Here is a 16962-nt window from a genome sequence, read left to right on the forward strand (position 1 = left end):
TCAGACTGGATGTTAGGAAGAAGCTCTTCCCCATGAGGAGGGTGGTGAGACACTGGAACAGGTTTTAGGAAGAAGTTCTATACAGAAAGGGTGATTGCACTATGGAATGGGCTGCCCAGGGAGGTGGTGGAGTCGCCGTCATTGAAGGTGTTCAGAAGGAGACTTGATGGGGTACTTGGTGCCATGGGTTAGCTGTTTGGGTGGGTTGGATTGGTTGATGGGTTGGACACGATGATCTTGAAGGTCTCTTCCAACCTGGTTTGGTTTATTCTAATAAAGGTTTTTATTCTAATAAAGGTTGCCCAGGGAGGTGGTAGAAGCCCTATCTCTGGAGGTTTTTAAGGCCAGGTTGGATGTGACTCTGGGCAACCTGATCTAGTGTGCAATGTCCCTGCCCATGGCAGGGGAGTTGGAACTAGACGATCCATGAGGTCCCTTCCAACCCTGACAGTTCTGTGATTCTGTGATTTTGATGATTCATGGGGGGGGAAAAAAAATGTTTGAATTATTTCAAGAAACATGCAGCAAACAAATTTTATCTTTAATGAACAAAGATACATTGTTCCTGTGCATTGTTTACCTCGGTTACACTGATAATGCACAGCATTGTGACAATCAGAAACGGGAAGTAGTATTTTTTACAGGGGACTCTTCCTTCTCAGCTGCCCTAATGGTGTTCAGACTTCTGAACTGCTTTTACATTGCTTCTATTTTAAATGCATTTTTTACAAAGTATCAGCAAATGTACAAATCATGACATCAAGGATTTTATATGTTTTTTATGGAGGACAGAATGTGAATTTTATATGAAGTGACAGCAAGGAAGAGTTTTTTTTAAAGCTATAAACAGTATATGAGTAATGCATGCTTATATTGAAAAGGCTTTATGGGCAAAATCAAATTTACTAGTGCTCAGGTTGGTTTGAGTGACAGAATGCAAACTCGTTTTGCTATATCTCTGTTATATGCATCTCATTTCATAAATGAGAAAAGTAGGAAAAACATAAATTCTGTGAGTCCATAATGTGTCAAGGTTTTATCTTGGAAACAACTATGAATAGACTTTGATTATTTAAATAAATATAAATGCCTGAAGTCCCAGAATGTCCTGGGTCGTGTTCACGGATATAGCAATAACAAACCAGAAATGGAGTGAAAACTTACAGAATCTTTCTGTTCATCCTCAAGGAGTTAATTATCAACTTTTAAACAATGAACAAAAAAATAAATATTTACTGGTGTTACAGATCACAAAAAGCTTCCCTGCCTCAGGAAGCAAGAAGCTCAGCATGGCTCACCAGCCTTCTTTACATAAATACTATTAATCATGCCTTACCAAATTACCCATTTTAATGTGCTTTTGCCTCATCTCATCGGGTGGTTGAAAGGTGTCAGGCACAAGAAGGCCCTCCCCCTGAACAGCCCCCAGGGGAGTGATGTTCTCTTTCCAGGCAGTGGCTAAAAGGTCAGCTTCAGCTAGTAAGGCAGATTAATTTTAATTTAAGGGTATGATGCGGTACAGCTTGAATGAGCAGAAAGCAGCTCTTGACTCTTTGTTTGCCTGTGTGATTAAGGAGAGAAGATGGATGCAGTTGCATGTACACAGGACTGCTTTCTGAGTAAGTGGGGGTGAAATACATTTCGTTGCTACCCCATGTAACTTGAAAGTAATGAAATAATTAATGGTTTGAGGCTGAGGGTTATATATACCTAATTAGTCATGTAGAAGCAAATTTGAAACTAATTGGCGATGCCAAATAATGTATTTGCTAAGACTTGGAAATAGCAAAGAAATAGGTTTGATTGCAACTTCAAGGCAGATTTCTAGCTGGTGATTTTCTGCCCAGTTAAAAGCATTCAGGGCTCTGGATTTGTGTCAGACGTTAATAAAGGGGAAAATACTGGGGGGGGGGGGGTCTGATAAATCTCTTCAGTATTCCACTGCTCTTAAGAAGTTAGTTCCTTGCCTGAACTGGGGCCTTGATGATTTAGTTATCTTTTGATTTTGTACTGAGCAGAATAGTGTATAAATATCTTCCTGTCAGCATTCATTAGCTTTAGGAAAGAGAAGATAAGGCAAAGTAACATAGCAAATGTGTTGTTTCAATTTTCTGTTGTTTCTTGTAATATGTTAACACAAAGTATTTTGTCTATGCTCTGCTCCCTTCAAAAATGCCTGGGGAATTGTTCTTATAGGCTACAGGCATGTAGAGCAGATTTGTAGCAGCTAAATAAGAAGTTGTAGTAGTTCTTTAAAAGCTTAAAGACCTGTATGCTTGTGTAGAGTATGATACACAGGAGGATTGCTCGTGTTAGTATCTGCCCCTGGCTGCTTTCATTGTGCTGTTCAGTGCTAGACAAATCATCTAAGACCACATTTCCAAAGTGTTCACTGCTGGTGACTGCTTCAGTTTCTGAGGGATCTCTTACAACCAGCAGAGGAATCCAAAATGAACATTTTTTTTTTGGGTCTTCATTACCCAGTTTGTCTTTGTGACAAACACATATTATGTATTGCTCCCAGGTTTACCATATAAACTGTTGACAAACGCAGCATATACATTGTATGTGTATCAGTATATGAAAGTGGAGATACTGTTCTCATCCTTTGTCTTCAAGCAGCCACTCTTTAAACATTTTAATAGTACTTATCTTTTTCCATATGCAGAGGATTTCTTGCCTTCAGAATTATATGTTAAATAGAAGTGATTCTAGTGCCTGTTTTGTCTTATGCTTTAAAAAATAACATCATGTATTTAGGCAGGGTCTTTCTTCTAGTTGGGTCGTGTCTAATGTGAAGTTTGGTAGATTACTCACATTCAAGATTGAGCTAAAGTTCAGGGAAAAAAAATATGGCCAATTACTTGGAAAAAGTCATCGGTTTTGGTGAATTCTAGTACTTCCTGACGATTGTCTTTCTGATTGATGTCCTTACAACAGGACTTTAGATGGTATTGAGTAGAAGAATAAGGAACAGCCCTGCTTTAGTTAAATGATAAAGCCATCTTCTTTTATGGCACTGGGGAAGGGTGTTCACTCCTTGCTCTAGGACTGTGAGTGATGAATAAATTTCAAGTTCTGAATGGCAAACTGTTCAAACTCATTGTTGTGTGATGCATTTTTCCTGACAATCCTTAGAAAAACAGCATGTGCAAATTTCCACACCTGTAAATACACACAGAGTAAAAACATTAAGCTTTATTAAGGTCCTTGGATTTTGCTAAACAGAGAAAATAAGTGTGTTGTTTAGAATAAACTATGTAGCACTTTCAGATTTGATGTTGTATTATATAAGAAATCACATCAAGTTCCTTTTTCTTTCCCCCCTCCCTCCCCCCCCAGTTTTGCAAATTATGTTGAAAATGGTTTGAAAACAGCTTTGGTTAATAGAATCTGATGGATGGTGATCTCCCATTGTTTGAGACCCCTGCTAAGGAAACGAAGGCTTTGTGACTTAGCTGCATGTTTGTTCTCTCTAAGGGAGCAATGCAAAGTGTTGCTCTGAGCATGGCAGGAGGGTTGGAACTAGAGGATCCTTGAGGTCCCTTCCAACCCCAACAATTCTATGATTCTATGATATCTGCAAATAGGCATGAAGTGTTTTGATCTGAGCTCTTTGTTGTAGATGTTGGTTTTTTTTTGTTGAGAAAGATTTGGGTGGGCCAAAGAAGGCCAAACCTAAAGTTTTGTACAGCTTTCTTAAAAAACACATAGTGAAAGCGGTGGCTCAGGGTAGTGTGTGTTGGTTAGCTCATAGCTATGTTTAGTGTTTATATATACCATCTTAGCTTAACAGAAGATGAAAAATTGATTGTTCAATCTCACTTGAAGGCTGTGATATTAGCTGTTCTGAACACGGAACTTCTGGAGCATGAAGAGCTGGTTTTGAATGATGCTTCTGGCATCTAACCCTGAAAATTATTCAGCATATTTTTCTATTAGCTGTCTTGAAATGAAAAATGATCTCCTGGTTTTGAGTCACTTACCACTTTTAAAAGTTGTGCTCAACCCTGAGATTTCCAGAATTATCCAAAAATACCTAAATACATTTCTGCCTAATAAAATTACTGAGACAACTGCATAATTACTAATGCCACCATAATTCACACAAGGTTTTTAACATTTTCTTAAGAATATGCCAGTCTATGAAAAAACATTTAGCTTCTTGAGCTTTACTTGATACTATGCTTAGGTTTAGTACATTTCATCCTTTTTTAGTGCCACTGGACTGAGTTTTTCACCTGCTGGGGCATGATGTTGCCATGACAACAGTTGATCCTGTTTGCTGTTCTCTCCTATTTGTGCATGACAAAAAGGAAAGCTTCTTGAGAAATATTTGTGAAAGCTGATCTAACTAATTGCCTTTCAATTGTCAGTGAAATACAACACGGAATGGATTGCTCTATTTCAGCAAAAATAAGAAATTTCTATTCTAAGAAATAGCACAATGAGCTTGCCAATTTAATCAAAGTGGACTAACTCCCTCCATGAGCTCTATTCCTACATAAAAGTGTCTGCAACTGATGTGTTAGCAGAATACTAACATACATGGCCCTTAGAAGATCCTCTAAGGTATTCTTCTGAGAGATTTCCAAGTTTGCATTGCTGTTCACCAGTCTTCTGTCTGTGTTCTGTTGATCAGCAAATGGAAGCCTTAATGCCTTAGTAGATAATTGAATAGATGCCTTCTGTTGCAGCCTTCTCCCTAATGAGCTCCGGCAGTGATGAGAATAACTTTGTTCCTGTGTTTTAGCTGATGAATGTAGTTTGATCTACAAGTTCCTTCTGAATTATTACAAATTGTGAGTGGAAATCCATGCATGTGCAGAAATCACAAAATCCACACTCAGCTTTTTCATATTTTTTGTTTTTCCTTAAAGCAGTTGGTGCCATTTGGTTTGACCTACAAAACTAGATTAGATTTTTGGCACATACACTGGACTCAGGGCTAAAGAACAATTTACTACTAATTGGAAATGTCAAATAAATAAATAAATAAATAAATAATGTAGTATAATGGTAAAACAAAAAGAAAATATTTGTTAAGGGGCAGGGAGGAATTTCCACTTCAGACCCTGCCAGCTTAATATCGGGATTCAAATGGGGTTAAACATTTAAGCCACGCTGTGTTTCCTTTGTTCCTTTACACAAGACCCAGGGAGCATGTTCACTGCTTTCTCCTGTAGCAGCGCATAATTTCTCTTTCCCTTGGGTATCAGCTGTCCCTGAAGGAACTAGAACTCTGCCCTGGTAAATGAGAATTAGCCTCTCTGTCTCTCAGATATACAGATTAATTTATTGTGTTGAGAAGTTGAGTGTAAAATACCCTGAATAAATATTGATTTTGCTTCAGCCCTCAAATCAAATCAACTTTCTAATACTGTCCAAGGGAAAACACTGCTGTATTATTAAGTTTAAGGTTAATTATTACTAAAATCTGCAGAAATTGGTTTTTATTTTATCATTGGCTGTGTTTATGTTACCAGCAGTTGGATATTATTTGAAAGGTAAAACACAACTGTGGTTATTCTGAAGGAATAGTTTGGCTGGCTTGAGGTGACAGGGTGTCTTCTGGAGGTTACCCTGAACAAAAGGTAAATAGATTTCATGGTGCAGGTGCTGAACTAGGAACAGCTCTGTTGTCAGTGGTAGAATTACTGTGGAACAAAGGTTATGTTAAAAATTAAACCTATCAAAATAATTATGTGGTCTCTGATGAAAACATTGTCAATATTGCATAACTTTAATTATCTGAACAGCCTCAGGCTGAAAGTATTGCAGTGCTAACATACACCAATAACTTGTTATTGATGGGAATTGACCTCTCCCTTACCCCATATTTTATTTTGAAGTTGATAGGCAGGAAATTACTTTGAACTGATTGTTCAGTTAGCAGTTGCACATTTGTGTGTTGTTTTTCCACAACAAAATTATGTATGATTTTGTCATTAAGGAATTAGTGACAATAAAAACAACATTTAATTGAGATGGTTTTAAAAGATGATACTGAAAACTCAAGTGATACAATTTCTGTCTTTGCTAGTTGGGGTACTTTACTTTCTGCAGAGGTTAATAAGAAGTAATTCCACTTGCTGACAGTTAAGAGGCTTCATTCCATCTCTGTTGTGATCTGGAAGTCTGCAAAGATATTTGGTCTTTTGCTTTTGAATATAGAGTTTATTTGTTGCATTCCACATACCTCATGGAGGAAGCAAGGCATTGTAAAATACAACTATAAGATCCAATGCTGAATAATGTTATTGTGTCTGCTGATTTCATGACTACTTCCTTCAGCCACAGTACATAAAAAGTCCAAAAGCAATGTCTTGAAGAGAATTTGCATATTTAGTAATTCATTGTAAGCAGCTGCAGCTAGAATCTCTGCTATTTATTCATGACTATGGATGCTGTAATAAAATCATTGCAGATCAATTTGTCACTTTACCCGTTTTTGTTATCAAAAGAGATGAGAGGTTCTTGTCATCTTTGTAGTATGTGCCATAGGTGAAGAAAATAAGATGGAGAGTGTGCTGAACATTTTGCAGTGGTGGCCATAGCCTGAGCAGCAGCAAATCAAATATGGTTATATATGATTCTAAAATTGAGTAATCTTCCAGAAGTTCAGGTGAATCTGATGTTGATCTCTTCTTTCCCTCTGTGATCTGCAAAACATGACAGTGATTACCTTGTCATGTAAATCAGTGTTCTTTTGGAGATGTTGGATTGGAGGTAGTAGAAAAGATTGTAAGACAAGTTCTGGGAAGCAGTTGCATGAAAATCTGATATTCCAAAGGACAAGACAAAAGAAGTCACTGAAATCAGCTGGTAGCACAAAGCTTGTTAAGAGTCTTACTGAAGTGAAAAATAAAACCATACATTAATGGTTTGTGCTTCCTCCATAACATCTGGTCCTACTCACTGCAGTGCCAAGACACTGGTGATTTCCAAGTCCAATAAACTGCTGCAGTTCCTGTGTTCTTTATTTAGTAGTGCTTTTTAAGAAGTGCTATTTTTGTGTAGTGTTTCTTATGCTAAATTCAGCCTACTGATTAGAGGAGCATTTGTTTCCCTTTGTTAGAACAAAGTATAATTTTCACGAGTAAGTTCCTATTTTTAAAATGAAGGAAATGCAGGAATTTCTGAGCAGATCTTCCTTTATCTTAAGGGTGGTAGTGGGCAACAAAAGTGTCTGTATGCATGTAGAATTCTGTATTTTCTGTAGCAATTCCTTAATTTTTAAATGTTCACATCCTAAAACTTCCAAATCCTTTCCTGTGCTACTTGCTAATATATTCTTCATCATGGTAATTGAGCAGAAGGATCAAGTGAAGTAGGGTAACCCCCCAAACACCTCTAGTTTATTTCTAATTGCATTTGATAGTTTTTCATTAACATAATATGTAAGTTTTTTTAGAAGGGCACCTTTCTAACTATCAAAGTGGGTGACTGTGGGAGTCTGCTGCATGTAACTACCCTCTATTGGACAGGGAAGCACCTTTCAGGACCTTTCAAGTGCTTTCTTTGATCCCAATTTTACTTTCCAGGGATGCATCCAGCACTGTCAGATATAATGGAAGTGGTGTGAGAATGTTAGGTAACCGTATTAGAAAAGCAGCATCTCTTGTGAAAACTGTTTTTCTGTGCCTGTTTCTGGTTCCTCTTTGCTCAGTGCTGTGCTACATAGTGGTTAGACCTATGCAGGACAACCTGTATTCTTCTTGCATCAGTGACATGCTAAATGCAAAGAGAAAATCAGAAAGTTTTTAATGTCAGTTTGTTATACAGGCTGTGCCTCTCACCCTAACTCTGTTAGCTTGTCCCTGTTGAAATTCTTAAACAGACCTCCTGTGTGATATCCCAGATGAGTCAGCCTTGCATTTGAAATCTAGCTCTTAACAGGAAGAAAAGAAAAAAAATGAAAAAGAATTGGTGGTGATGAACATGACCTTAGAAGTGAGTCATTTACAAGGGGAAAATACATGAGGAAAGATCAGAAAATTCTTCATTTTTCCTTTTTAAGTACTTGTAGACTACAGGTCTTGGATCAATTCCGTTCTTCTATTACCAAAATAGAGAACTATCCCAGGGCACCATAATCAGTGTTCTAACACAGTCATTCCAGGTTACTGGTAGAAGTAAGTCTCAAACAAAAAGAGCCACAAATAAGTGCATAGTGTATAACATGTTTTAAAGCAAAAATAATTGTTGGAGGAGCAAACTAGCACACAGGGCAACAGATGCCTTTCTCCAGGCAATGTAGAACCTTGTTACCCAGACAGTGGTGTCAAATTGTATTAAATCTAAAGAAGTCATCCTCCTACCATGAATTTTTACAGTCAGTCCTCATAACCGTAGGAGGATTTTAACTTTTGTTCTGTTATGAACACACGTTTTTTGCCCTCATTTCTGCACTTAAAAAGATGTGACTAATATGTAAGGTAAAACTATTTTTAATTTCTGACATATTTAATTTTTTTCATGGATGTTTCTTTATTAATTACTTTATATTTTGGGAAGTAGGTGGTGGGCTGAGAGCCTTTAAATCTGTGCAGTGCTCTGGGCACCCCTTTAAAAATAGCACACTGCAGGACGGCTTGTGTTTGTGTGCATTTGGGAGGGCTGTCAAATTTCTGATTCAGTTTACTTCACAGAGTATGAAAAGATCATCTTTAGTGTGGTTTTCTTAAATCAAAAAGCCTGTCTGAACTGAGAATCATAGAATTGTCAGGGTTGGAAGGGACCTCAAACATCATCCAGTTCCAACCTCCCTGCCGTGAGAAGTATTCCTTACATCCAGCAGGAAATATCCTTGCTATTTGGAATTTTGTCTGACATGCTAAAGACATTTCAGATTCTTTTGGCACATTATGGTACTTACAGTCCTGACATGAATACAGCTTGTCTCACGTAGCACCACACATGTAAGATGTGTAGAATAGAATAGAATAAACCAGGTTGGAAGAGACCTTCAAGATCATCGCGTCCAACCTATCACCCAACACCACCTAATCAACTAACCCATGTAACCAAGCACCCTGTCAAGTCTCCTCCTGAACACCTCCAGTGGCGGCAACTCCACCACCTCCCCAGGCAGTCCATTCCAATGGGCAATCACTCTCTCTGTGTAAAACTTCCTCCTGACCTCCAGCCTGAACTTCCCCTGGCGCAGCCTGAGACTGTGTCCTCTTGTTCTGGTGCTGGCTGCCTGGGAGAAGAGACCAACCTCTGCCTGTTTACAACCCCCCTTCAGGTAGTTGTAGAGAGCAATAAGGTCTGGTTTATGCTTCTTGTATTCAACTTGGTAAAAAAACTTAAGCATGAGCAATCCAACATATGTGCAGCCTCTGCCTACACACATTGTAAAAAGTTTGGGTTTGGTTTTCTCTGTCACTACTAGATGCTAATCTGTGGCAATACTTTTTTTGCTGGGGGAAGATGAAGCAGTTCTACTGTTTGTCTTTAATTTTTCATAGTAATTTATTTTAAAATTTTTGGATGCATTATAGTCTAGTAACTAAATTGTTCCAAACCCTTAATATTTTTTAAATGGATATTGTGTACAACAACATCAGAAAAGGGATGGCAAACTGTTCAAATAGTAATTGAAACCCAGTGTCAAGACTGGTGAGAAACTGTTTTGGAAGGATGAAGTTCTGCTTCCCCTTCCCTTGCACATCAGACTCCTAACATTTAGTCATCATTTGCCTTTGTACAGTGTCTTGGACTAAGTGGCTTGCTGAGTTCTCAGTCTTCACTCTACTTGTCTTCGTAAACATCTGCAGTGGAATCATTTGCATAGGTTAAATGGTAGACCTCATCTGACTCTAGTAAAATGCTGGTTCTTAGGCAGGCACAATTAAATTGTCAGAGTTGTTACATAGAGTGAATAAATGAAGAACAGGGGAGAGGGCAGCAGTGGGAAAACAGGACAAAACACTCATTACATTTGTAAAAAGGAGTCAAAAGCTATTTGTATCAAAAAACAGTATAAGGGAGGAGTGCATGGTAATGCTTTCCACAGATATTATTGGGTTTGGGGGGGTGGTGGTGAGTGGGGCAGTAACTACTACTAGTTTATTGTTAAGAAGTTTAGAAATCTCAATCATGTCAAGCTTTGAAATGAACTGCAAAATCCCACAATATTTCCTCTTAGGTCCAAGCAATAACAGAGTGGTGCCTTTTTGTGCTCCCTTCAGAATGTTAATTACTAAATTGAAGCAGGGAAGTCTGCAGCAGAGAATCCCTGGCATTCACAGGCAACTTGGAGGGAAAAAGCACGTATCCAGCCTATTGGCAGCATGTCTGTCATTTGTGATGGCTGCCCTATGTATTTGCTGACCTCTTCTTTCTGTTGACTTGGAGGTTCTGTTTAGAACTGACAGTTGTAAGAGCTGAAAGCAAGAAGTGTTGCCCTGTTGTTAATGCATTCAGTGCCAGCTGCCAAGTAAAGGAGAGAGAATGGAAAAATACTTTATTTCAGTGTAGCATCTCAAGGAAGTGTAGCCTTCTTGTGAGAGAGGCATTTTCAAAAGGCATCTGTCTCTCTTAAAGTGTGTTTGAAGTTTCAAAGCCCTTTCAGCATCCAACCATAAAATCTTAATGAAAGCAAGTCACAACATCGGATGTGGTGGATTGCCCCTCAGATGTGTGTGCCATTCTGATCTGAGTCAAATGGATTTGCACACAATGATGGTATGACAGCACCTTTAGGAAGAGCAGCCATGAACTGGCAACTTTCAGAGACTAACTGTGAGCCAATTAGAATTTCTGCTGGAAATCTAAGTTGTCTGGTTTGTAGATGGAAGGGAACAGTAAAAATGTCATTTTGCTCTGTGTTGCTGGAATTTAGAGTAGCTGGGATTAGCTTTGGTCCTTTTTATTTCTTTTTGTTGATGACTTATATTTAACTAATCTGGAATGTATTGAGGCAGATATTGAGGGACCAAGTCACTGAAGTCAGTGGATTAGACAGAAAATCACAAATTGCAGTGATGCATAACTATCATTTGCAAAAATCTAAGTGGCCTTTCACAACCATAAGAGAAGATGGTGAGGATCCCCTGTAGGTTTATTTCTCCAAGTAAGTGCACCTGTGAACTGATCATGAGGCATTTTGAGAGAGAACATAGCTGTTGAAGTACCATTCATGTATGCTACACAGAAACTAGCCTGTTTCCCCTTTAGGTAGTCATATGTGCAGCTTCAGTTAACTGCATCATGGGTTACTTTCAGGGTCATGACTGGTAATGCTATGCAGTAGATAAGTAACTGCAGCTGAACCTGGCAGAATTATTCTGTCAGAGTCTCTGTTGTAAAGGTTTGTTGTTGCTGAGCTATGACTCAAGTCAACAAATTGAAACTAATATTGTGGGCATTTGAATTGACAGTAATTATGACTTGAATTATTTCCAGAATACACATCCCAATAAAGAACTTGGCTGAAATGTACAAGACTTTGGTTATTTTTGTCTTTTGCCACGTTATTACTTTCAGAGCTTTGATGCACCATTTATTCTTTATTCCTTAATGCTTTCTCTGAGAGCAAGCAATTTAAGTATTATAAGTGCCCATGTATTTATTTCACTTCCAAACACACTGATAATATATACAAATGTATTCTATCTTCATTGCAAATACTGCAAGTGGAAATTTTGCACCTGAATTTCAGTTGCTGCATCTGGATTGGTGTTATTTTTCAGGCTAGAACTCTGCCAGTAACTCCTGATATAATTTCATTAAATTCTTGGGTTTCACAGATTGAGTTGGGATGGGAAACATTAGTGGGCTTTATCCTGGCAAATGCAAAGGAACACTAAGAGAAATAATCACTATATTGAGCAGAGGTATACATGAAAATAAGCAGTCTTATAACTAAGGATCAATGAAACTAGGATAGTTATTGCCCTACTTCTCTTCATCCTTGCAAATAACATGATAAAATGTATTTTCTTCAGGTGGTACTAACAGCCAGCCCAGTTGCTGTGTTTTCTCTCATAAACTGTTTTCCATTCTGGAGAATTTAAGTAGGGTGTGAAAAAAGCTGTCCTAGATTGCCTTCAATTACTCCTCCTCTCCTCACTCTTCCCTCTTCCATTTCTTTTTAAATTCCTTTTAATAAGCTCATTAAAACCTGGTAATGTATTGTCACTTGTTCACCATTCAAATCACCTGAGCAGTAACAAATGCACATTGCTCCATTAAAGTCAGGGTCAAATTGGGCTTGACAAAAGCCTGCAGTTGTAGTGGTCTCCAAGCTGGCAGTGTCGTTTATTTTCACTTCATAAAGTGCAGAGGAGACACAAAATGCTTTACAAGTGACTCAGCAATGAATGGCATACAGGGATTTATTTGCATATCCAAGTAACTGTTCTATGCAGTTTGTTAATACTATAAAAATATTTACTGATTTAATTCACACCTTTGAAAGTGCACTGTGAGCTAAGAGATCTTTCTTGTTTTGGCCCTCAGAGCTGTCTAGCATCTCACACAGCCTGACTGCCACTTTTAATTGCACCCTGAACAACAGATTTACCAGACTTGAGAAATTCTAATTGCTGAGCTCCTTATGTGCCAGGTGATAGGTTTCTGCAATCAGGAAACTGTGAATATTCTGCAGTTTGTCATCTTAGCTTGATTCAGTGTGGTAGCACTTAACGCTTCCCACAGATGACAAGATGTTCTGATACTGTATGATGCTGGTGCTGTAACGTGTCATTATTTAAGCTGAACTGATTTTCACTATGCTTTGTGTTCAAATTTTAACTATCAGACTGACAGTCCAGGTGTGGGCAGAAATGCAGTATCCTCTGTCAAATTAATCGCTATCTTGAAACCGCTATTACGGGGAATGGCCTTTCTTGTGTGAAATGTTTTTAAAAATGGACATTTTTATCTCATTTTCTATAGAAAATAAACATTCACATGATCATACTCTCTGTTTAGGTGACTGTATGAAGTGTGAACCCAGTGGATAATTGCAATCAGATTTAAATGTCATACCTATTAAGATGTTAGTCAAGTAGCCATTAAGCAGCAATCTGTAAGCTTCTCTAGTTATGATGCTCATGGAATCATAGAACGGCCTAGGCTGGAAGAGACCTTAGAGATAATCTAATCCAACCACCCTGCCATGGGCAGGGTTGCCTCTCAACTAGACCAGGTTACCCAAGGCTCCATCCAACCTGGCCTTGAACATCTCCAGGGAGGGGGCATCCACAACCTCTCTGGGCAACCCATTCTGGAGTCTTTCCACCTTTGTAGTGAAGATTTTCTTCCTAAGATCAAATCTATACCTATTTTCCTTCAATTTAAATCCATTTCCTCTTTTCATATAGGTGGACACCCTTGTAAAAAGTCCCACCTCAGCCTTCCTGTAGGAGCCCTTCAGGTACTGGAAGGTAGTTGTAAGGTCCCCCCAGAGTCACCTCCAGACTGAACAACCCCAGCTCCCCCAGCCTTTCCTCATAGCAGAGGTGTTCCAGCCCCCAGATCATCTTTGTAGCCCTCCTGTGTGTGTGTGCTTATAGTGCTGTCTAAATGAATAAAAATATATTCCTGAGGTTGTAGTTAATATAGAATCATAGAATGGTCCAGGTCCGAAGGGACCCCCAAAGATCACCCAGTCCGACCTCCCCACAGTCAGCAGGGACATCCCCAACTAGATCAGGCTGCCCAGGGCTTCATCCAGCCTCACCTTGAGTATCTCCAGGGAAGGAGCCTCAACCACCTTCCTGGGCAACCTGTTCCAGTGTTCCACTACCCTCATAGTGAAGAACTTCTTCCTGATAGCCAATCTAAATCTGCCATTCTCTAGTTTGAAGCCATTGCCCCTCATCCTGTCACTGCGGGCACTGTAAACAGTCTCTCTCCATCCTTCCCGTAGGCCCTTGTCAGGTACTGGAAGGTTGCTCTCAGGTCTCCCTGGAGCCTCCTCTTCTCCAGGCTGAAAACACACACAGCTCCCTCAGCCTGTCCTCACAGCAGAGGTGCTTCAACCCCCTGATCATTTTTGTGGCCCTCCTCTGGACCCTCTCCATCTGGTCCATGTCCTCTCTTTATTGAGGACTCTGGAGCTGTACACTGTACTCCAGATGAGGTCTCACCAGAGCAAACTTAACTTTTGACTTCCATCTGCATTTTTTGTTTGCCAGCCACTGTAGTACAGTAGATGCTCTACACAGATCATAAAAATGTTCCTATTAGAATGTGTATATATGCAGATATTATAAATAGATACTCATTAGGAGTTAAGCCAAGTTTATGTGACTATGAAAATGGGTACATGAATATACATTCCAGGTTTGGGCTTTTGACATCAAAATGCATTCTAAAGACCTAAGTTTGATAGCATTACTTCTTTTTCTAATTATTATTCTGGGAGCCAGATCTCTCTCCTCTCAGCTCTGTGTGAGGCAACCAGGTCTTGACTATTTCTTACATCCACAGGGAGAAATTTATTGTCATTTTTATAGACACTAGGCCTGTGAAGTGAGGCCATCTCTTGTTGCTTGCACATCTTTAACCAGATCATCAACTGAAAGCATATGGGTTTACGATGGAGCCAACTGGAATTGCGTACTAATCTGCTGCTTCTGCACCTTCAGTGCCTCTGGCTCTGTGCCTGATATTACTCTTAATAGTTTGTTAATACCAAATAATGCAAAAACATTGCTTCCTTAAGCACTTAATAGGATGTACTGTAATAGAGACAAATGGTCTATAACAGCCTTTACTTCTGTTTTAGGAAAATGAACTGAAGGATGCTGTGCAAGAAAAGAATTGCCTGAGCCTTCAGTATGCAAATGTGTCCCACAAAGCACTGCAACATGACCAGGTAACATCATGGGCACAGCTCTCAGACATTGTTTGTTTACAGAAATCAGGCTGCAGAGTGGAAAAAAGTGGATTGTATGCATTTTACTTTTCTTTCCTCACTTGCTCGTTTCTACTTGAGAACATACAAAGATATATTTTAAGATAAATGAAAAAAACATCTTTTATGAGAAAATGTTACTTTCATGTGTAAACTTAAGACACTGATAGAGAGGTACATCACTCCTCTGATTCATGTTTATTTAGTACTGTAAATTGTATTGGGCTTTGGTAAAAAAGACTATTTTTGTGATTTTTGATCAGACTTGGTTGAAAAATTATCTTCTTTTTCTGAAATAATTAGCATCCAGCAGATTTTTTTTTCCCCCACTACCATTTTTCATTTTTAAGTTTCTCAAGAAAAATGTTTTAAAACTCTCTTGTCCAGCAGCAAATGTACAAAACTCTCTTTAGCAGATGTTATTTCCCCTGTGCATGACACATGGCATAGTCTCAGCTATTCCAGCTCCCAATTCATAAATGTATTTCAAAAGTTAGCATTTTTCTTCAGTTCTTTTTTGTGCCTTTTATGGGACAAAAATATCTTTCTGACTAGAGTGTGATTATGTCTATGGCAAATACTGCGTGGCGTGACTAGCATGGGAGGAGAGGTTGATGTGGCTTACCTCACCATATATGCATTCAGTGGAAGAAACATCATGAACCAGCCACTTTACAGGGCTACATTTAGCTAAAAATAAAACTCCAATCTGGGATTTCTACAGGGCTTAAGTGAGTTGCTCGGCAACCTCATTCATATCTGAAGAGCTGTAACTCACATAGGCTCTGATGAAAGCCCATCCTCAAAGCCGGCAGAGCGGTGGTAGCAACACGCTTTGATATCTCTGACGTGCATGTGTCGCAGAGTAGCCCACTGTTGAATTTCCAGACCAAAGGAGGTCTGAATAAGTCCCTGATACAATGCAAAAGGCTAAGCATGTACTCTAGATTTTGTGTGTAGCACCTGGTATTGAACCAGACTTGAAATTTCCTGTTGCTGAGGAACTTAAATTGTTTTTTACATAAAAAGACAGTGCGATAATACTTTATGATAGGAGGAAGCCATGTGTATCACAGCGTCACTTAATTTTATTCATCCATCTGTCTAGAATATCTCCCTTTCCTAATGTTTTTCTCTTTATTGTTGTTTACATACTGCCTTTACTTCATGAGGCACATAAAGACAAAATCTCACTTAGGCAAGTTTATATTCTATCTGACATAGGAATAGCATGCAGCGTCAATGGAGTGAAGGCTCCATACCTTGGTGACACTAAAAGCATTAGCCCTTTTACTATCAGAAAGTGAAGAACTATGCAGTTAACAATGATTTATTATAGGTAATGATTGTCTCTTACTAGAATGCAGTGCTTGAAGTACACTGAAAAACCTAGTAAAAGCAGCTTAAGCTATAAAGATAAAATGTCAACATTGCCGCATTAGACACTAAGTCAGTAATAAAATTACCTTCTACTATTGTAGTGTCAGAGTTTGCCATACTATAGGTGTTTGTTTCTTCAAATATTCTTCAAATATAGGTGTTTGTTTCTTCAAATACTGTGAAAGGCATAATGCAACAATTCTGGATGCCTGTGTTACTAATTCAATACCATAGCCTCAGCAAGATCAAAGACTTACTTTAAGTGTACCCTCTCCCCTTTAACAATATAAACAATATGCAATCTTTGCAGAATAGCCTGAATGTTAACAAACCTGGTGTTTTCCTTCTTGAATAAGAAGATTTCTTAGGGAATGATTTGGGGTTTTCTGTTTGTGTTGATTTTTGTTTGTTTGTTTTTACCACACACAATGAGATTGAGGACAGACTGTGCAGTTTAGATTCCATTTTACTATTCAAAAAGTGTGAAGCTGTATGACTTTGGATGTGGAGGCTGGAGCAGAATTGTAACAGAGCTAGGGCTCAGCCCTGAAGGGGAAAACCTGCCTAAAATAATTTATTATTTTTCACCCCTGAGAGCTGGCCTGAAAAACAGGCCAACTTTATCCAAGCAATTGGGACTGTAGGAGTGTTTATGCATTCTGCTATGTAGCAGAGATAAAACTCCTGCTCATTTTTGCACAATATATTTG

The 16962-nt window shown here is 38.7% G+C and overlaps 1 protein-coding gene across 2 annotated transcripts in view; it reads left to right on the forward strand.

Moving 5' to 3' along the window:
- RIMBP2 (RIMS binding protein 2) overlaps positions 1–16962 on the forward strand; it is a 104275-nt gene that overhangs the window by 24027 nt on the left and 63286 nt on the right. For both annotated transcript variants that reach the window (XM_068157418.1, XM_068157419.1), the window contains exon 2: positions 14744–14833. The gene's annotated coding sequence lies outside the window, so the exon portion shown is untranslated. The remainder of the gene's footprint in view (positions 1–14743; positions 14834–16962) is intronic.

This window comes from Melanerpes formicivorus, unplaced genomic scaffold, assembly GCF_026170545.1.
Source record: "Melanerpes formicivorus ecotype bairdi unplaced genomic scaffold, bMelFor1.0.p_v2 SCAF_36, whole genome shotgun sequence".
NCBI classification, from domain to species: domain Eukaryota; kingdom Metazoa; phylum Chordata; class Aves; order Piciformes; family Picidae; genus Melanerpes; species Melanerpes formicivorus.